Below are 22,888 nucleotides of genomic sequence, written 5' to 3'. Positions count from 1 at the left end.
AAATCTGCGAATCAGCGAATCTGATAATATTCTCTGTTTAATATCATGGGCAAAAGAGGAAATAATAGATAGAGACCTTCTGTTTGCGTAAAAGCTCATTACAACATACGTTCTAAGTATATTTTTGAGCACTGCCACGTTATAACATATCACTGCGACGTTACACGTACGATTTTTTGAGAAAACGCTATTGCGGAAAGTGAATAGATACTAAAAATATATATAACTTGTAATTACTTGCACTTAATTATACTAAAATATATTGGGCTATGAAGCTGCAATCACAAAAAGTTACAAAAATATAACAAGCAAATTTATAAGCACTGGGCGTATGAGTAACAAAGTGAAACAATAACGGTTTTTTTATATGATTTATTTTTAAAAGTTTCAAACTATTCTGAACGTATAGGTTAGCTATTCTAAGTGCCTATACACAAAAAATCGTATTTTAAAGAAACATTTATGCAGGTATATTAGTTATATCCTATATCAACACTCAAATCGATATTGTTGAAGACATGAGCGAGAACCTCATAGAGTTTGAGGATTAAAACAAATTTATACCACCGTGTGAAAATACATACATTAGCTGAAAGGAAAATTGAATTATATGGAAATGAATTAATTTCTAATACCTATATTATATATACTTACCTTTTCTTACCTTTGAAATATTTGCCTAAAATTACTTACCTTTATTCTATAATTACCCTTCTGGAATACCTTTACCTGTTTGAAGAACCCTGTAAATAAGAAATATAATTACTGTTTATCGTACACACATCTATGTATACCTACATATGTATGCTCTCATTAAAAGAAGTAGACGGTCCAGTGGAATGTGCTGGGCCGTTGTAAATTTAGTTATTCGCCATCAGCCTAACTACTCACGCGCTAAACTAAAGAATTATAATCGACCCAAAGTTAAAAGTGTCAATTGAAAAAATTAATAATTTATAATAAAGTTTGCATTTTTATATTTAAACCTAAAGTGTTCGCGCGTTTATTTCTTGGAGTGAAGGGCTTCCCTAGTGCACCCTACCTCATATAGTGCCCTTTTTATCCATGGTCCTTTGGTACCATCAAGTGACAGTGAACTAGCGACCTAGAAAGAGTGAAAACAATAACTAAATAAGATTACATTAAAAACAATACACAAAAACCGGTAGATGCGGCGCGCTAATATAATTATCTAATACAAAAGTGCTGAAAACATTAAAAGACAAAAGTTTTGAAATATAAAAAATACATTATATTAAAAATTATTAAACATGAAATAAAAGTGAAAATTAAGTGTGAAATATTAAAAAAAACATACATACAAATACAAATATACAAGTACAGAAAGAATAAAAGCAACAAAAGTACATACCAAATTTACTGAAAAAATGAGCGAGGTTACAGTGGCTAAGTGCTGAAAAAAAAAAGAAAAAGTTGTCGGAAAACAGGAAGGAAAACACAAGTTTGAAAATATTAAAAAAGGAAAGAAAGTAGAGAAATAAAAAGAAGTTCTATATATAACAAAAAAAAAAAAAAACCATTTGTATTAAAGAAAAAAATCTAAAACAAAGAAAGTGGAGCGCTTGCTGGGAAAATAAAAAACAAAACCAAACTCGATAAAATTTACAAAAAAAAAAAAAAAAAACCATTATCAAAGTGGTTTGGAAGCGCATCAACAAAGTAATTTAATTTTTTAAACCACGAGCAGTAGACCTGCAAAAGTGGTACCCGGCAGCAAAACCGACACAACAACAAAGCAGTACTGCCGCCGGCGCAACAGCATCAGCCACACCGAGCAACAACAACAACAATCTCGCAACAGGAAAATCAGGTGGTAAAAAAAAAAAGCCAAAGTAAGTACACCTTGCCCAAAACATATGCATATATAAGTGCAGCGGAATTCCCCTAAGAAAATAATCGCACCCATCTGCAGTAAATTTGACAGGATCGTGGAAAGAATCCGTATAAAACACCATTTTCGCAAATCTCTCTCATTTAATATAATTCCGCTAAGCTCTTCTTATATATACATATATTGGTAATATTCTCAAATTTGTGATTTTACATCTATCCATATATATACATATATCACATACTTGCTTATATACCAACCCGTTGTAAGATTTGTCGGTACTTCCACCAGAATTTCCCCTTTAAAAATACCGTATACCGTTTCTCACAGCCTCCACAAGAAATTTTCTCTCCTAGAATAAATTACCTTTACATATTTTTTGCGACTTACAAAAGTACATAAGTTACATATACATATGCATTCGTCCCAAATTCAAAGGCAAAATCCGCTTTAAATTGCAAATATTCAACGTTGTTTCGGTCCCTGAAACATTCAAAGTTACCCTGCAAAAATTGTTGGATTACGTGTTCCATTTTCTTCATGTTGGAGTACTCTAACAATACTCCTTTGCAATGCGTTTGCGGACCACCATCAGCCGATCATTGCTCGTTTTTTAACGATAGTGATCACGACACGATGACGATCGAACAGAGTTGCCAAAAGTAAAATATTGCATGCAAATAACTAATAATAGATAAAATTTTATTTTGGCAACTCTGATAAAATGCAACAGCGCACTGGTTTTATGTATACATATTATATTAGTTTCTTTATTCACGTATACGTATTATATTAGTTTCTTTATTCACGCAAATGCTAAATAACATAAGAATATTCGTAGTATAAAATATAAAAAGTATTGCCCCTCTTCATTTACTTTCATTTTAAATTCGATAATTCTTTCTGACACAATTCCTTTTTAGTACTTTGGCAAATGATCCTCTGTGGATGCTCCATGGAGTACTACAGTGAAAGTACTCTCACGTATGTACTCTATGGAATACTCACAAACAAAGCGAGAGTGGGATCACCTACTCCTCTCCTAGGACATCGCAATGTTAATTCGAGCACATTTTTTGTATGAATACAGATTAGATTTGGAGCAGTCCTATACTCCCAAAGGAATATTCCTTACATTATTTATAGAGTACTCGCGTTTTTTGAAGGGTAATAACCGCATTATTGACTCTCTCAATTCCTTTTAGGTGTACTTATTACATATTGTAACGAATTTTACTTGCAAATCCTTTTATTTGCAATCCTCTGCTAAGTTCGAATCACTAAACTGTTGAATAAATAACTCCAATATTGAATAATGTAAAAATGGCCTTTATTAAAGTACTTCACAATGACACTTATACTTTGCTACTCGCTGGCTTAATAACCAAACTGATTGATAACTCAAATTGAACTCTACTATTGGCCGCCAGATCGCGTGTTTAATCAATAACTGATTGATTGCTCAACTCAAACTGAATTACAGCGCGTCTTCATCTGTTGCCTTTTATACCCTTTGGTTTCCTCGTTCGCATTTTTCCAGAATGTACTAGCATTGTCCATGAGCACTCAAACTTCTCAGCTATAACTAAAATTGCACAATTTTATACGTCTTTTAGGCGCTTCCAGAATCTACTAGTCCAGTAGCTCTCAAACTTCTCAGATATATGCATGTGTTTGCGCATTGACTCTCCGCTGCTCGTATTCGTACATGGTACATATGTGTAGACGCAATTATCTATTCGTTTATGTAGCTACATAAAGATTGAATTATTGATGTGAATGTTTGTAGTTTACAGTCTCTCGCGCGCACATAGGCGTATAAGTAAATGCATCTGTGTGTGACATCTCTCTGGGCTGCCTTATATATGTGTATACTTGATTTGATTATTAACGTAAATACTGCTTGGCATGGCCTTAGCATCGCCTCAGTGATGGGATAACTTAGTGATGCTAATATCCGTGACACTCCCCTCCACCTAAGTCTGATCGTCCCGATCAGACAAATCTCTCGATCTAAACGTTGCCAGCCTTTCCAAATGGACCACTTTCATTTTGGTTCGTGGTTTACCGATGGTTTGTATGTAGTGTACATCGTTGATCCGTTTTACAACTTTGTATGGGCCTTCCCAATTACACTGCAATTTCGGGGACAAACCTTTTTTACGTTGTGGGTTGTATAACAGCACCAAATCTCCTTCCTGAAAACCTTCTGAATTAATTGCTTTATCATATCTGGCTTTCATCTTGTCACTCATAATCTTTGTTCGTTGCCTTATCAGATCATGAATTTCTCTTAGGTCTTCTTCCAAATCACTAGTGGATTTCCTGACATTTCTCTCCGCATTGGCATCTATCCCAAACTTCAAATCAGATGGCAGTCTAAGGTCATTGCCAAAAATTACTTTTGCAGGGGTTTGGCCCGTTGTCTCATGCACTGCTGATCGGTAAGCCATCAAGAATAATGGTATGCGGGTATCCCATTCTTTATGGTACTTGTCTACTACTTTCCTTAAGTGCTCCTACAATGTTCTATTGAATCGTTCTACCATACCATCGGATTGAGGATGCAATGCAGTTGTCCGTGTTTTTCGAATGCCCAATGACTTACACATTTCCTGGAACACAGCTGATTCGAAATTCCTGCCTTGGTCAGAATGTAACTCCATTGGTACACCATACCTTGCAACCCATTCGTTTTTAACCACTTCTGCTACTGTTTCTGCTTCTTGGTTTGGGATTGGGTATACCTCTGGCCATTTACTGAAATAATCCATAACCACCAGTACGTATTTGTTTCCGCGGTTGCTAGTAGGAAATGGACCTGCGACTTCCATGGCGATCCTTTCAAATGGCGCACCTGAGTTATATAGCTTCAGCTGCAAACCTCGCAGTTCGCAATCCACTCAGTGACCGACTGACGGCAACCAACCCAATAGAATCTCTGTTTAATCTTCTCGAGCGTCTTCGTGATTCCAAGATGACCTCCGCTTGGACCATTATGCAGCTCACTGAGCACGTCAGGAATCCTCTTTCTGGGAACAACTATCAGTTTATTCTTGTATTTACCATCCTCACTCTCCCATACTCGATGAAGGCAACCGGATATCAATTCTAAACTGTTCCACTGTGTCCAATATGACTTCGCAATGGGACTCTCTGCTGACATCTCTTCTCTGTTTGGTCTTTCATTTCGTTCGAGCCCTTGCATAACACGTGACAGATCTGCATCTTCTAGCTGGCACTTTCTTAGCTGTTCCTTGTCCCATTCATCTGTACATGTTATATTCATTAGCCGGACATCTATAATGTCTTCTTTAGCCTCGGCTTTTGAACAGTGCTTGCATTCCAAACTACATGGTCTTCGTGACATTGCATCAGCATTTCCATGGGTACTACCTTTTCGATGCTCAATGGAAAAGTCGTAGCTTTGTAGTCGCTCGATCCACCGTGCCAATTCTCCTTCCGGATTACGGAACTGCAGAAGCCATTTCAACGCTGCGTGATCTGTCCTGACACGGGATCGCTGGCCGTAGAGGTATTTGTGAAAATGTTTAATGCACTCTACCAATGCCAACAGCTCTCTCCGCGTAACACAGTAGTTCCTCTCTGGTTTTCCAATCGAACGGCTGTAATATGCAACTACCTTCTCCTGTCCATCGACCAGTTGTGATAAAACGCCTCCTATAGCATATCCACTCGCATCTGTATCTAGAATAAATGTTGCTCCTGGAATCGGATATGCTAACATTGGGGCAGTGCATAAACGCTCCTTCAATGTTTGGAAAGCCACTTCTTGCTCCTTCTTCCATTCAAAAGCTTTGTTTTTTCTTGTAAGCTCATGGAGGCCATGGGCTACGCTGGAAAAATTTGGTACAAATCGGCGGTAATATGTGCACAGCCCAAGAAAACTTCTCAATTCATGTAGGTTCTGTGGTCTTGGCCAATCCTTTACTGCCTCTATCTTTTCATTCGCTGTACAGACACCTTCTGTAGTTACCTTGTGGCCCAAATAATTTACTTCCTTTTTAAACAGCGTACACTTTTTGGGACTTAACTTCAGACCAGCGCCAGCTATTCTCTGGAAAACTTCCTCCAAGTTCTTAAGATGTTCATCAAAACTCTTGCCCAATACGATGATGTCGTCCAGGTACACCAAGCATGTTTTCCAATGTAGTCCTTTCAGTGCCTGGTCCATGAGTCTCTCAAAAGTAGCTGGTGCATTACAAAGTCCAAAAGGCATCACTGTAAATTGCCAAAGACCATCACCGACACTGAAGGCTTTTCTCTTTATCTTCCTCCTTCACCTCAACTTGCCAGTAGCCGCTTTTCAAGTCCAGTGTGAAAACCATTTCGTACCAGATAGCGAGTCCAGAGTGTCGTCAATTCTTGGCAACGGGTAGCTATTCTTTTTCGTAACGTCATTCAACTTCCGGCAGTCCACGCAAAACCTCATTTTTCCATCCTTCTTCTTTACAAGTACTACCGGTGAGCTCCATGGACTAGCTGATGGTTCGATGACGCCGCTGTCACTCATTTCTTGTATGATTTGACTCACAACTTCCCGCTTCGCTAGTGGAACACTACGTGGAGCTTGACGGATCGGCCTCGCATCTCCAGTGTCAATTTGATGTTTCACAACATTGGTGCGGCCTGGTTTGGAACCATCCTGGTCAAATATGTTCGCGTATTTTATGAGCAGTTGTTTTGCCTTACTCTGATAGGCTTCCTCTAGCCCATGCGTCCATGCCGTGATATCATTTGAAAGATCAGTATTACTAGATGAAACGTGTTCCTGGAGCTGTTCACAGTTAATAACTACTTCGGCCTCTTGGCATCTTCCCAAAATAGCTCCTTTGGTCAAATTGAATGGTGACTTGAACTTATTTAGTACTCTTACCGGAATACGTCCATCTTGTTTTGTCATAGCCAGGGTTTTTCCTACAAGTATGTTCAGTGCTGATTTATTTGCTGCTTCGACAACCCACAATTTGTTTGTCCCACAATCTCCATCAACCTTTGCCCAGATGACTGCTTCTGATTTTGGTGGTATTTGCTGACTCTCTTCCACCAGCACTCGTTTACTACTGTAGCCTCTCTCGTAGCCGAAATTAACATCCATGTTCTTATATCGCATCGTCTTGCTTTGCATATCGATTTTGATGCCTTGGTTGATTAAGAAGTCCACTCCAATTATGATTTCATCAACAATACCTGCCACTATGAAATTGTGTAGTACCGTGACGTTCCCAATTGCTACTTCACATTCTACTTCTCCAATTACCTGGGTGTCTTCTCCAGTGGCTGTACGCAATATTGCTCCATGCAATGGTCTTATCTTCTTGTTGACTAAATCCGCTCGAATGATGGAATGAGATGCACCCGTATCTACAGTCAGTAAACGTTCTTTTCCATTCACATGTCCTCCGACAGTAAGATTGCTCGACCTTCTTCCAATTTGTGAGATAGAGATTGAGTCAGCTGTCGCCCCTTGCTGCTGACTCGCTTTAGTTTAACGATTGATTTGTCTTGGAGATTTGCTCATCTCCTTCTGCTCTGCGTTTACGACCACCCACATTGTTGGAACTGTTAGGGTTGGTGTTGCAATAACGCGCAATATGCCCTGGCTTTCCACACTTAAAGCATTTGACTGCATCATTATTCTTCTGCTGCGTACACTTCAATGCTTCCAAAATTGCGTCTACCCAGTCTGGCTTTTCCACTTCCACGCGATGAGCTATGTACGCTGGCTTACTCAAAAGTGAGGCTGTTTCCTGAGTCAGTGCATGCGATACCGTTTCAGCAAACGTTAGTTTTGGATTCGCATATGTAGCCCGCTTCGTTTCCACATCTCGTATGCCATTTATGAAGCTCTGGATTTTTACCCTTTCAGTGTATTCCACGGGTGGGTCTGCATTTTCAAGATGAGCAAATCTTTCAATATCTGAAGCAAACTCCTGCAATGTCTCATTTGCTTTTTGGTAGCGGTTTTGCAACTCAATTTGGAATATCTGTTTCCTATGCTCGCTTCCGTAACGTCTCTCTAAAGCGCTCATCAATGTTTCGTAGTGGTTCCGCTCGTACTCTGGGATGGTCTGTAAGATTTCCGGGGCAGGCCCTTTCAGTGCCACGAACAGAGCTGCAACTTTATCTTCAGCATTCCATTGGTTCACTGCTGCGGTCTTCTCAAACTGTAGCTTAAAGACCTGAAAAGGAACAGAACCGTCAAAGGATGGTGTCTTTACCTTTGGATTACTCGCTGAAACAGCTGGGCGGTTTAGTTGTAACTGCTCCATACGACCTTTTAACGCTTCTATTTCGGCATCAATTTTGTCCTCGAGTTGTAAAATTTTTGCATCCTGCTCTTCCAGTTTCACAAAGAGCTGCGATGATACCTGTTCCGAAATTTGTGCCGACATTTCAGATATACCTGCCTCTTGCGCTTCCAGTTGAGATGCCAAATATGTCTTCTGTTCTTCCAATTGTGATGTTATACGGGTTTCCTGCGATTCCAGTTGGGATACCATATACGTCTTCTGTTCTTCAAGTTGTGAAGAAATTTGTGTTTCCTGTGCTTCAATCTTCGATGTTATTCGGCTCTCCTGCTCTTCCATCTTGGATGTTATACGGTTCTCCTGCGATTCCATATATGTTTGCTGTTAAAAATTTCGAAAAACATCAAAAGTGCGATAATTCATTACCAAAGACGGATAAAGCGATGAAACTTGGTAGGTAAGTTGAACTTATAACACAGAATAGAAAATTAGTAAAATTTTGAACAATGGGCGTGGCACCGCCCACTTTTAAAAGAAGGTAATTTAAAAGTTTTGCAAGCTGTAATTTGGCAGTCGTTGAAGATATAATGAAATTTGACAGGAACATTACTACTATTACTATATTGTTACGAATATTAGCAAAACTGAGGAGTGCTGCCATCTCCAGGCTGATGCTAAGCAGTGACGTGAATTCACATCAATAATTCAATCATTATGTATCTACATAAACGAATCAATAATTGCGTCTACACATATGTACACATTCCGACGAGCAACATTTACATACAAGGCAGCGAGAGATGAGATGTCACACACAGATGAATTTACTTATACGCTTATGTGTGTGCGGGAGACTGTAAACTACAAACTCACATATGTACATCTGAGAAGCGCTAAAAAGTAGACAATTGTAAACAAGTAGAAACTATATGAGAACTATACACACACGAATATAGTTGGTAAGTTCTGGAAATGGAAGAGCCTAGAAGTATGCAGCGTAAACTATAAAAGCGGGGCAGGCGAGTAAGAAGTAATTCAGTTTGAGTTGAGCTATCAATCAGTTATTGATTAAGCACGCGATCTGGCGGCCAATAGTAGAGTTTCATTTGAGTTATCAATCAGTTTAGTTATTAAGCCACCGAGTAGCAAAGTATAAGTGTTATTGTGAAGTACTTAATAAAGGCCATTTTTCCATCATTCAATATTGGAGTTATTTATTCAACAGTTTAGTGATTCGAACTTAGCAGAGGATTGCAAATAAGAGGATTTGCAGCAAATTCGTTACAATATGTATGCTCGATGAAAATTAGCAAAATCGGAGAACGACCGCGCCTATTTAAAAAAAATTTTTTTTAAGCCAAATTTTAACAAAAAATTTAATATCTTTACAGTATATAGGTAAATTATGTCAACATTCAACTCCAGTAATGATATGGTGCAACAAAATACAAAAATAAAATAAAATTTCAAAATTTCATTCCATTTGTCTACGATACTTTTAATGCCATAAGTCGAACAAAAATTTACCAATCCTTGTGAAATTTGTTACGGGCTTAGATTCTAGGACGATAACTGTTTTCTGTGAAAATGGGCGAAATCGGTTGAAGCCACGCCGTTTTTATACACAGTCGACCGTCTGTCCTTCCGCTCGGCCGTAAACACGATAACTTGAGCAAAAATCGATATATCTCTACTAAACTCAGTTCACGTACTGATCTGAACTCGCTTTATTTTGGTATAAAAAATGGCCGAAATCCGACTATGACCACGCCCACTTTTTCGATATCGAAAATTACGAAAAATGAAAAAAATGCCATAATTTTATACCAAATATGAAAAAAGGTATGAAACATGGTAATTGGATTGGTTTATTGACGTAAAATATAACTTTAGAAGAAAACTTTGTAAAATGGGTGTGACACCTACCATATTAAGTAGAAGAAAATGAAAAATTTCTGCAGGGCGAAATCAAAAGCCCTTGGAATATTGGCAGGAATACTATTCGTGGTATTACATATATAAATAAATTAGCGGTACCCGACAGATGATGTTCTGGGTCACCCTGGTAACATTTTGGTCGATATCTCGAAAACGCCTTAACATATACAACTACCACCACTCCCTTTTAAAACCCTTTATTCCTTTAATTTCATTCCCATATCGTAAAAACACATTCTAGAGTCAGCCCTGGTCCACATTTATGGCGATATCCCTAAATGGCGTCCACCTATAGAACTATGGCCTACTCCCTCTTTAAATACTCCTTAATACATTCCATTTGATACACATGCCATGCAAACACATTCCAGAGTTACCCTAGGTTCATTTTCCTACATGGTGATTTTCCCTTATTTTGTTTCCCTAACTCTCAATTGAGTATGTAATGTTCGGTTGCACCCGAACTTAGTCTTCCTTACTTGCTGATATTAAATTTACTTATAACAGGTGAAAATCTTACGACCGCTAGCTAGATTTGTTTTCAATTAATGCATTCGTGGCGCCTACGCATATTTTGTAACTGTTAATTCTGTGCATGAGAAATTCGTAGTTGTCAGTTGGCATTATTTCCTTTTTTATTGTCGCTTTTTGGTCACTAAGGGCTCCTTTACATACGTATATCTGCGCACTCAGCACAAATCGAGAATGCTATTCTGCGGAGTTCTTAAAACAATAAAAATTTTATAATACTAATGGAAAACAAAAGCTTACGTTTTCATTTGGAGAACGAAATAGCCTAACGTACAATATTGATAGAAGCAAGACGGCTTGTTGAAATATACATATGTATATTTATGCTCCTTTTTTACAAAAATTTAACGACAGCCTTGAGATTTTGTCTCCTTCTCTCATTGTATATCTGTACTGTAATGTTTGACAGGCTGCACAGTTCAGTAGTAGTGATATAGAAGTATTAGATATATGGCTTATTATAACACCATTTAATTTAGGTAATTTGCAAATTAACTCTACTCACCACTATATATTTGTCTTCGCTGAATATACATATTTGTATACACATAAACATACTTGGACTTAAGCCCCCATTACTGATACTTAGCATAGACTTGACTTGACTTGGCGTAAACTTGGCCACTTAGCCACGATTATACTCCACTTGGCGCATACAACCTGGCATCATAATCAGCGTTGAAATTTATTTTTAAATAAATGTCAATTTGTATGACAAAATGTCAAAATGAAATGGAAACAAACAAATGGCATCTCAAAATGTAAACGTCACTTAGAACTTACATAGAAAATCAAAATTCAACAGACTTCTAAGTCAAGTTAAGTTTTGAGTAATCAGTAACATGCAATGTTAAATTAACAGAACTGTAAGTGACAGTTCGCAAGCCAAGTCAAGTCTATGCTAAGTATCAGTAATGGAGCCTTTAGATGCGCTAAGACAAGTATTTCCCACCCTCACTTGTTTATGCAAATCCCGCTAGTCAAAAGTACAAGGGCCCTCAGCGTATAAAACCCAACTCAAAATACAGTGGGTCAAAAGGACTCAAATCACCCCTGAAACCTTTGATACAATTTTAAAATCCCTAAATCAATTTCTTCCTATTGAATTAAATTCACAATGGGCGGCACTGGTGAAGAAAAACCACAATCCCTCCTACCCCAAGCACCAAAGAAAACAAGAGCGAAATCTCAGAGTGACGAAGAAGACGCAGCGATATTTAATAAAAAATTCATGTTTGAAGCCTCAAGATTAGAGAAGTTTTGCGACAAGTGGTGGAACATTGCGGAAACTGACCATACGGAGGCTGGTGTCAAAACGTATCTGGAGCAACTAAACAAACACATGGCTTTGGTGGACATGGCGAATGAAAACCTTCAGACGAACAACGCTGAAGAGACAATAAGGAAATCGAACGAGGAAAGATACGACCAAATCAACGATTCAGGACTAAATACGAGACTACGGATAAATGAGATCCTCAGCAGTATTAGGCCAGCCCCAGAAGAAGCTAGCATAACCATCCAACCCCGCTGGCAATGCTCCACCTAATCAATCCAATTATTTAAAGGTACCTGCATGTGACACAGAGGTCTTCTACGGAGGATATGAAGACTGGCCGTCATTTAGGGACATGTTCACAGCAGTGTACATTAATCACCCCAAACTCTCTCCTGCCCAAACACTTTACCATTTGAGGCAAAAAACCCGAGGTAAAGCAGCCATCTTTATTAAAAATTACCCTCTTAATGACCAAAGTTTTGAGCTGGCGTGAACGCATACAATATGTGCAAACCACAATCAATAATTGTCTCTCAACCCTTAAGGCAAACGGGGTATCCACAACTAATTGGAACCCGATGCTAGTATATCTCTGCTCCTCCAAATTGCCAGACGAAACCTTAGCGTTATGGGAGCAATCCCTCAACTCTCGTAAGGAGTTACCTCTTTGGTCCGAATTGGACCAGTTCCTGACTACTCGGTATGAGGTGGTTGAATGACTCACCACTTACAGGCCAAATAGACAAAAGCAAAGTCAACCGAATTTCAGTCCACGCTCTTCAACAACTGGCAATCACTCATTTTAGCAAAGAAACAAAGCCAGCTCCTTACATACCGAGTCAAGGAGACAGGCCTCTTGCAAATTATGCAACAACAATCATTCCCTGATATATTGCGTCAAATTTAAAGAGCTAACAGTTCAAGAAAGAAATAACATCGTAAGGGAAAATCACTATTGCCAGAACTGTTGGCCTATTCCCACGCAGAAAACCAGTGTCGTAGTAATTTCACCTGCGTTTACTGTCAAAAACGACATCACTCCCTCCTTCATTATCCAGCCAACCAGCAAACGCAGGCCAACCCCATAACTAAGAAAAACTTAGTGTCATCTCATGTGACCATCGATGACGAGATACCATTTACCTCACAACAAGCCGCATCGATGAACCCAACAGCCCCTCAAAACACCACGGAGAATGTCCTCTCACATTTTGCAAATAGTAGAGCGAGAACCTTGCTCCCAACAGGAAACATTACCGTCCTACATAAAGGAGAAACCTTTAATATTCGCGCTCTTCTAGACCAAGGATCTCAAAAAACTTTTGTAACCTCTAGAGTACAAAAGCTCCTTGATCTGCCCGTTTAAAAGTCCAATTACGAAATATTGGGAATGGGAGGACGAACAGTCCAGAAAGCCAATAAAGTGTGCTCTATCACCATATGTTCTCCAGATTTATCGATAAAAATCGCGACTCACGCGATCATACTCCCACAATTAACACAGTTCTTGCCAACGTTTAGAGTGACCCACCTAGATCTCAAAGAGTATGCGTCACTACCTCTAGCTGACCCGAACTGTTTCGCCCTGGCAAAAATCGACATGGTTATAGGTAGCGATATTTTCCTTCCTAATCCTTGTTCCGGGCCTTATAACCAATGTAGGTAAAAGCTTAATAGCCCAGAATACTATCTTCGGGTGGATATTAAGCGGCCCCCTCACGGAACATATCTCAACCTTTTCGACTCAAGTAGCCGAAGTCCAGACAGACTCTATCCAAGACCCCGTCAAAAGGTTTTGGGAACAAGAGGAAGTACCATCGGCATCGACCCTCAAAGACGATGACATAAGTTGCGAAGAACTCTACAGAAGTACTACCTTTGCATACGTATCAAGGACCGATGACAATGCATTAATGTGATGGTGTTGTGACATAAGGTCAACGGCCATAGGGTCAATTGGCCTTATTACCACTTTGAATGGCCATAAGTTTGATTGAAACTTTGCACGCGTATCAAGGCTCAATGACAATACATTAATGTGATGGTGTGGTGACATAAGGTCAACGGCCATAAGGTCAATTGGCCTTATTACTACTTTGAATGGCCATAAGGTCAACGGTCATAAGGTCAATTGGCCTTATTACCACTTCGAATGCCCATAAGATTGATTAAAACTTTGCACACGTATCTAGGCTCGATAACAATGCATTAATGAGATGGTATGGTGACATAAGGTCAACGGCATAAGGTCAATTGGCCTTATTACCACTTTGAATGGCCATAAGTTTGATTGAAACTTTGCACACGTATCAAGGCTCGGTGACAATGCAATAATGTGATGGTGGGGTGACATAAGGTTAAAGGACATAAGGTCAATTGAACTTATGACCACCCCAAATGGCCATAGATTTGAAACCTTGCACATAATGCGAAAAACGCATTCCTTTATTAATGATAGAAGTGGATTCATGGCACATACGAAAGAGCATACTGGAGCCCTTTTTAACACGCTTCTATTAGCTTGGCCTGTATCTATATATGTATCTATGTATCCATGTATGTATGTAACGGAATCTGGAGTGGAGCCGAGAGCCCCGGTAATGCAGAGCTCCGAACTCCGTTGCACCTTTTGAAGCATTTTAAGATAGGTACTTTTAGCTAGTGTAGGCCACCAGACCAAGGCACCATAAAGAAGAATCTGGCGCACAATGGCTGTGTAAATCCAATAGGTCACCTTAGGGCTGAATCTCCAGGCCAATTGCCCTGTTGCAGGTGAACAGCTCTGCTGCTGCCTTCTTGGATCGCTCCAATATATGGTCACTCCATAGTAGCTTCCTATCCAGAATGACACCCAAATACTTGGCTTGATCGCTAAACGCTAAGAACGTACCCCCAATTCTTGGAGGTGTAAGATTTGGTACTTTGTACCTGCTCGTGAAGAGGACAAGCTCGGTTATATCCGAGTTGGCTTCCAAACTCTGGCTGTGGTCCAGTGCGAAATTTTGGATAGTGCCCCTTCCATTAGGTTGCAAAGAGTTTGCGGAAATTTCCCCCGCATGGTGACGCAGATGTCGTCTGCATACGCGATCACTTGATGACCTTCTGCCTCCATGAGGCGTAGTAGTTGGTTGACGGTAACCACCCAAAGTATCGGAGAAAGAACGCCGCCCTGCGGAGTGCCTCTGCCGACCGGTCTGCGGATCACGCATCCACCTAGCTCAGTTTTAATCTGCCTACGCGTAAGCAGATTGTATATAAACTCCACCAGGCACGCGTCAACCCCCAGATCGGCCAGCGCCGAGGTGATGGCCTCAGGGAGCACATTGTTGAAGGCACCCGCTATATCTAGAAATCGCACCAGTGTGTATTCCTTGAGGTCAAGTGACCTTTCGATAACGGATACCAGTGAAGACCACGTTGACTTCTCTCCACGATGCTGGTACGTAATTGAGCCTAAGACAACCTATAAACATCCCTTTTATCCAGGGCCTTATAAGTTCGGTAGTATACTGTAGCTGAGCCGGAAAAATTCCAACCGGCCCCGGCGATTTATAGGGCTTGAAGGTCTGTAAAGCCCAATCAATCCTTTTATCATCTGTGATTTCGCTTATTAGCTGATCATTAGGTGACCCTCCGCTAACAATATTTGAAGACACGCCCGCTCTTGCTGGGAAGTGTGTATCCATAAGCAAGTTTATGGTTTCAGCGCTGGAGTCCGTCCAGTGCCCATCCGGCTCTTGTACGTAACTTAGCTGAGTTGGAGATTTCGATAGCACCTTCCTTAAGCGGGAGACCGCGGATGTGGATTCAATCCTGCCGCAGAAATCCCTCCAGGATGATCGCTTTTCATTTCGGATTGCTTTTTTATATATATTTATTTTCGTTTTATACGCAACCCATGAGGATTCGTGTCCGTCATGCTTTGCTTTATTAAATGCCGTCCTACATGACTTCCTAAGCTCATCAAGATCGGAGGACCACCATGGTAGTTTGTGAGTTTCCATAACCTTTTTAGTCCGACAAGCCCTATCTGAAGCATTCCTACATTTTTGACTGAAAGTATTCTCAAGCACGTCCAGCTCCTCCTCGCTCCCTGGGGCTCGCACCTCTTCAGATAGCTTTTTACCTATTATCTTCTTATAGTAGCCCCAGTTCGTTCGTCTAATATTTTGTATGTACTTAGGACTTGTATGTGCCTGCGATATAGAAAAGCTTGTATATCTATGGTCAGAAAAGGAGTGCTCCTTTAGAACTCTCCATGAAACGATCAGGTCACTGAAAGAATCTGTGACCAGGGTTATTTCAAGGAGCTCTTCGCGGTTCCTCGTAATGAAGGTGGGGTCATTTCTCCTATTACATATACTTAGATTAGTGCCTAAAAGATAGTTAAATAAAGACTCACCTCGGTCATTTGTATCACTGCTGCCCCATTGCTGCTCTCACGAACTCCCTGAAATTATCCGGTGGTAGTGAGCCTTGGTTATCGTGCGCTAGGTAGAAGGAAGCAAGTTTCAAGCTCCTCCCTAGCACCTCGACGCTAACCGCTGTCAGATCCCCGTCGCTAAAATTGGGTAGAAGAAAAACATTAAGAGTAGACTTAGCCAATATACATGTGCGATGCTTACTCTTTTCCTGAGCGCTATAGAGCTTATACGCTGGCGTCCGCAGGCCGCAGTGATCCACGGCTCCTGGACTAGTACGATGTCTACCGCACCTGATGACAGGTGCAGTAGGAGTGCAGCTGATGCTGATTTACAATGATGCAGGTTAATTTGGAGGAACCTGATCATAAAATGTTTGCGCTCTCCTCCGTGAGCGTCGCATCCGAGTCGCCATCCCCCAGAAGCTGACCTTCAGAGTACAACTTCCTGAGAGCCAAGCTTCCAGCAGAGCCTGACGAAGCGTAGCCACTACCTTCCTCGCCCTCGTCTACCTCCATCTCGTGTTCACTGGGGGGGGGGGGGGGGGGGGGGGGGAGTTAAACCACCTCCGTGCGAGACTGAAGCTTTACCAAGGCTTCGACATCAGCCTTATAAATCTTATGACTTATATATTTTAAGCCGTAGCTTACTTTGAAGTCCTGCTTTTTCAGCGCTTCGACGCTAGCGCTGTCGAGCAAAAGGACTATCTGCATCGTGGCCCGTTCAGATTTCTCCACGTTGACCACCTTCCAGTTTTTGGTCGGTAGAACCGGGTTGTACTCCTGGAGCAGCTCCAGGATGTCACCTGGGTCCGTTGGCGTCACTGGAACCCAGGCTCTAGCCCTTGGTTGTGAGGGGATATCACGCGCCTCCACTACCTTGAGGCGCGCGCCCGGATATACCACCCCTATCAGCGTGACGGCGGCCCTATAGAGGTTTACCGACCTGGCGTCGTCACAGGCAATTAGCTTGACATTGCCCTGCAACCACCCTGCATCGGTGTAAGTTGGCGGTGGACCAGGGTTGTCTTTTTTAACTTTAACGGCCACCGTAACGAGCGCGGCCTCGATCCACTTCCACTGTTGTTTCGGGATCCTGCCATCTTCGTTGCTCTCGTCTACAATGCCAATGATCTGCCGACTCTTGGCAATTTCGGCGAAAGACCGCGTCCAACCTCCCTGCGTCTTGGCCCTTTTCGGTGCCGTGGGGTTGGATTCATCCATGGACCGCTGGCGTTTCGAGGTTTCATCACTCTCGACTAAAACTTTTAAAATTACTTGAACTAAAAAATTTAAAATAAATAATAGTTAAAAAAAAGTAAAAAGCGTGGGGTGCTTGATATTGAATGTTCTATTGGCAACTATCTGAGAGGAAAGATATGAAATGTAGTCAAATGCACCCCACGGTTTTTAATCTTAATTGAATTGTTCTGTTAATAACTTAAATTTTATTATAATTTTATTTTGAGGTGATTAACTATAAATGATTAATTGACCTTCTACTACTGTTATATAAACTCTTTTTAATTGAAAATTATTTTCTATTTTTTAGTTCGGTTAGCTATAGAGGCGTGTTTTTTTAGGTTTTTTAACTGTTATTTATTTATAGCTATAGTGATTATTTTTGATAAGCGAATGTGCAATTTGTATACTTGGATATAAAAAAGGAATATTTATGTTTGTTTACCGGAGTATATTGAAAGTTATACATTAATTTATGTTTTTTTTTTGTACTACCGCCTGTTTTTTTATTTATTTCAAATTTGTTTCTGGTTTCGGGTTTACAGTCCAATAAATCAGAAAAACGCATTTTTTTTTTTCGCCAACGTTTCGACCTTTTATTTTCGTCTTCTTCAGGGCCTAATGACAAAAACATAAAACTTAGTATATAAGGTCTTGCATTGCAATAGAGGGTTAATAATATTTAATTACATATACAAAGAAAAGTACATATATAACACAATTATTGAAATCACAGATTCTTACTCAAAATTACTGCGTTCTTCCTTGTTCAGTTGTTTTGTATAGACATTTTGTTTTCTGCATTGTGCAGAAATGGTAATTTATAAAATTTTAAATTATAGACCTTTGGGAATAGTTTTTTATAAATTTGAATAAAATTAAAAGGAAATAAGTAATAAAATGAACACAATGCAAATTCAAACAACGAACTACATATATACGTATATGAGGTTTGTTGATATTTTGTCAGCCGGTTCTTGCTTGATGGACTATGTAGAGCAGCTGATGATTGTTGACATCGTTAGAAAATACACGCGTAGATGTCGCTGATGTTTTTAGCTTCTACCCCTGCAAAAAATGTTGGATTACGTGTTCCATTTTCTTCATGTTGGAGTGCTCTAACAATACTCCTTTGCAATGCGTTTGCGGACCACCATCAGCCGGTCATTGCTCGCTTTTTAACGACCGTGATCACGACACGATGACGATCGAACAGAGTTGCCAAAAGTAAAATATTGCATGCAAATAACTGATAATAAAATTTTACTATGGCAACTCTGATAAAATGCAACCGCGCACTGGTTTTATATATACATTCTATAGTATGTATCTTTATTCACGCAAATGCTAAATAACATAACAATATTCGTAGTATAAAATATAAAAGTTGTATTGCCCCTCTTCATTTACTTTCATTTTAAATTAAATTCACTCCGATAATTCTTTCCGACAACACAATTCCTCTTTAGTACTTTGGCATATGATCCTCTGTGGGTGCTCCATGGAGTACTACAGTGAAAGTACTTTGGAATGTACTCTCACGTATGTACTCTATGGAATACTCACAAACAAAGCGAGAGTGGGACCACCTACTCCTCTCCTACCCTTCAAAAAACGCGAGTACTCTATAAATAATGTAAGGAATACTCCTTTGGGAGTATAGGAATTCTCCAAATATAATCTGTATTCATACAAAAAATGTGCTCCAATTAACATTGCGATGTCCTGGGAGAGGAGTAGGTGATCCCACTCTCGCTTTGTTTGTGAGTATTCCATAGAGTACATACGTGAGAGTACATTCCAAAGTACTTTCACTGTAGTACTCCATGGAGCACCCACAGAGGATCATATGCCAAAGTACTAAAGAGGAATTGTGTTGTCGGAAAGAATTATCGGAGTGAATTTAATTTAAAATGAAAGTAAATGAAGAGGGGCAATACAACTTTTATATTTTATACTACGAATATTCTTATGTTATTTAGCATTTGCGTGAAAAAAGAAACTAATATTTCTCTATACTATAGTATGTAGTTTCAAGATTAATAAATAATTACAAAATGCCCATCAACAACAAAAACACCGTTTCAATGTCAACAAGCACCCACGCCCAACAAAAATCAGCAGAAATTAAAATTATGACAATTTCATATTTCCCGTATGTAACCAAACGTATTACAAACAAATTCAAAGAGTTCAATACCAACGTCCGTTTTGCGTACAAAAATAAAAACAATGTTGGGAAAATGTACAACAATATTAAAGACAAAATACCAACAAAGAATGAAAAGAACGTTGTATAAAAAATAGACTGCATCGACTGCCAGCGAAGAAAGAGTTACATAGGCACTACATCTCAGCATTTACCCAAACGCCTAAATCAACATAGAAAAACTGTTGAGAAGAAAGAAACAGAAAAAAACATGCTTTTATAGCAAACCGAACTAAAAAATAGAAAATAATTTTCAATGAAAAAGAGTTTATATAACAGTAGTAGAAGGCATTTGACTACATTTCATATCTTTCCTCTCAGATAGTTGTCAATAGAAAGATTGTAACATTCAATATCAAGCACCCCACGCTTTTTACTGTGAATTAAATTATTCTGTTAATAACTTAAATTTTATTATAATTTTATTTTGAGGTGATTAATTATAAACGATTGTTTGACCTTGTACTACTGTTATATAAACTTTTTTAATTGAAAATTATTTTCTATTTTTTAGTTCGGTTTGCTATAAAAGCGTGTTTTTTTTTAGTTTTTTTAAACTATTATTTATTTTAAATTTTTTAGTTCAAGTAATTTTAAAAGTTTTAGTCGAGAGTGATGAAACCTCGAAACGCAAGCGGTCCATGGATGAATCCAACCCCACGGCACAGAAAAGTGGCAAGACGGAGGGAGGCTGGACGCGGTCTTTCGCCGAAATTGCCAAGGGTCGGCAGATCATTGGCATTATAGACGAGAGCAGCGAAGATGGCAGGATCCCGAAAAAACAGTGGAAGTGGATCGAAGCCGCGCTCGCTACGGTGCATTCAAAGTGGTAATAAGGCCAATTGACTTTATAGCCGTTGACCTTATGTCACCACACCATCACATTAATGCATTGTCATCGAGCCTTGATACGTGTGCAAAGTTTCAATCAAACTTATGGCCATTCAAAGTGGTAATAAGGCCAATTGACCTTATGGCCGTTGACCTTATGTCACCACACCATCACATTAATGCATTGTCATCGGTCCTTGATACGTATGCAAAGCTTCAAATTAATCAGACTTCTAGAAACCGGTGAAAATTAAGCTCAAAAATTCCGTTACATACAGGCAAGCTAATAAAAGCGTGTTAAAAAGGGCTCCAGTATGCTCTTTCGTAGATTTGCCATGCATCCACTTCTATCATTAATAAAGGAATGCGTTTTTAGCATTATGTGTAAGGTTTCAAATCTATGGCCATTTGGGTGGTCACAAGTTCAATTGACCTTATGTCCGTTAACGTTATGTGACCCCACCATCACATTATTGCATTGTCATCGAGCCTTAATACGTGTGCAAAGTTTCAATCAAACTTATGGCCATTCAAAGTCGTAATAAGGCCAATTGACCTTATGGCCGTTGGCCTTATGTCACCACACCATCACATTAATGCATTGTCATCGGTCCTTGATACGTATGCAAAGCTTCAAATTAATCAGACTTCTAGAAACCGGTGAAAATTAAGCTCAAAGATTCCGTTACATACAGGAAGCGTAGAAGCTAAAAACATCAGCGACATCTACACGTGTATATTCTAACGATGTCAACAATCATCAGCTGCTCTACATAGTCCATCAAGCACGAACCGGCTGACAAAATATCAACAAACGTCATATACTTATATATGTAGTTCGTTGTTTGAATTTGCTTTGTGTTCATTTTATTACTTATTTCTTTTCAATTTTATTCAAATTTATAAAAAACTAATCCCAAAGCCCTATAATTTAAAATTGTATATATTACCATTTCTGCACAATACAGAAAACAAAATATCTATACAAAACAACTGGACAAGGAAGAACGCAGTAATTTTGAGTAAGAATCTGTGATTTCATTAATTGTTTTATATATGTACTTTTGTTTGTATATGTAATTTATTATTATTAACCCTCTATTGCAATGCAAGGCCTTATATACTAAGTTTTATGTTTTTGTCATTAGGCCCTGAAGAAGACTAAAATAAAAGGTCGAAACGTTGGCGAAAAAATAAAAAAGGCGTTTTTCTGATTTATTGGACTGTAAACCCGAAACCAAAAACAAATACATTAATTTAGTTTAGTATACAGAATTATGAACCAAAATTGGAATAAAAAGAAAAAAATAGGTGCCTTTTATTGTAAACTGATGTAATGTAAAATTCAAATTTTCTGAGATATTATGATACAATATTATTAACTGGCTGACGACATTATGTTCAGTATCGCATTACACTCAATGAGATGAAACTATCGGAAATAGATGTCTATGCATCTTTGTTTTATAAATTTTGCTAATTGAAAATGCTTTGATTTTAAAATGTAAGATGAATCAACCTGAAATAAATCTTTATATGTAACACCATAACAACATGGTTCATTTACTATCATTTTTATACTACACCGATGTATTCAGAAATACTCCGTGTGAATTTATTCTGAAAGTTGTATTTGGCTGCATAATGTTTTTACTCCTCGCCGCCGTACTTGAATAGAACCGCAGGCAATCCATCAGCGCCCACGGCCTTGTTGTTTTTCAATCTTGTTATTGCTATTCTAACTTCATCATCGATTGTGTGATCGGGTTCTTCATCTCTGCGCGGTAAATTGCTGCCCCCATTTAGGAGAGCAGAGAAGTGTTCCCTCCATAATCTAAGCACTCTCTGGACATCAGTTACAAGGTCGCCGTATTTTTTGGTAAAATTTTCGGGCGTTATTCCTGGTGGCTAGCAGCTCAAGCTCCTCGCACTCACGCCTTTCTGCTTCTGCTTTTTCTTCCTGAAAAGGCGTCTCGCTTCCCTTTTCAACTCAAGATAGCGTTCACACACTCCTCTTGTCGCGCTCGCTTTTAACGTAGCCCTGTAGAAAGAGCAAACTATCTAAAAGTAAACACAACCGAGTGCTGCCAGAGATGATTTTCATTCTTCATGAAGAAATATCGCTATTGGCGAAATGCTGCCAGAGGTGATTGTCATTCAAAAGAATCGAAAGAAGAAAAATCGCCAATCACTGATATATTTGGATAGCAATAGCCATTATCCGGTGGCAAAGATCTTGGGCCAGATAAATAATATTTGCATGTAAATCCAACAACAATGATTTGAGCCAGATAAATCCAGATATATGTCTGGT

At 39.2% G+C, this 22,888-nt stretch overlaps 1 protein-coding gene across 3 annotated transcripts in view; it reads left to right on the top strand.

Annotated features, from left to right (window-relative positions):
* Positions 1-22,888, top strand: part of LOC137254637 (serine protease inhibitor dipetalogastin) — a 220,321-nt gene that overhangs the window by 1,097 nt on the left and 196,336 nt on the right. The window contains exon 2 of one of the 3 annotated variants that reach the window (XM_067792470.1): positions 993-1,853. The exons of 1 other annotated variant lie outside the window; for it this stretch is intronic. The gene's annotated coding sequence lies outside the window, so the exon portion shown is untranslated. The remainder of the gene's footprint in view (positions 1-992; positions 1,854-22,888) is intronic. One more of the 3 variants, XM_067792471.1, reaches the window with a different exon arrangement.

This window comes from Eurosta solidaginis, chromosome 5 (assembly GCF_040869045.1).
Source record: "Eurosta solidaginis isolate ZX-2024a chromosome 5, ASM4086904v1, whole genome shotgun sequence".
Lineage (NCBI taxonomy): Eukaryota > Metazoa > Arthropoda > Insecta > Diptera > Tephritidae > Eurosta > Eurosta solidaginis.
The sequence above is the reverse complement of the archived record's forward strand: the minus strand, read 5'-3'. Positions and strand labels throughout refer to the sequence as shown.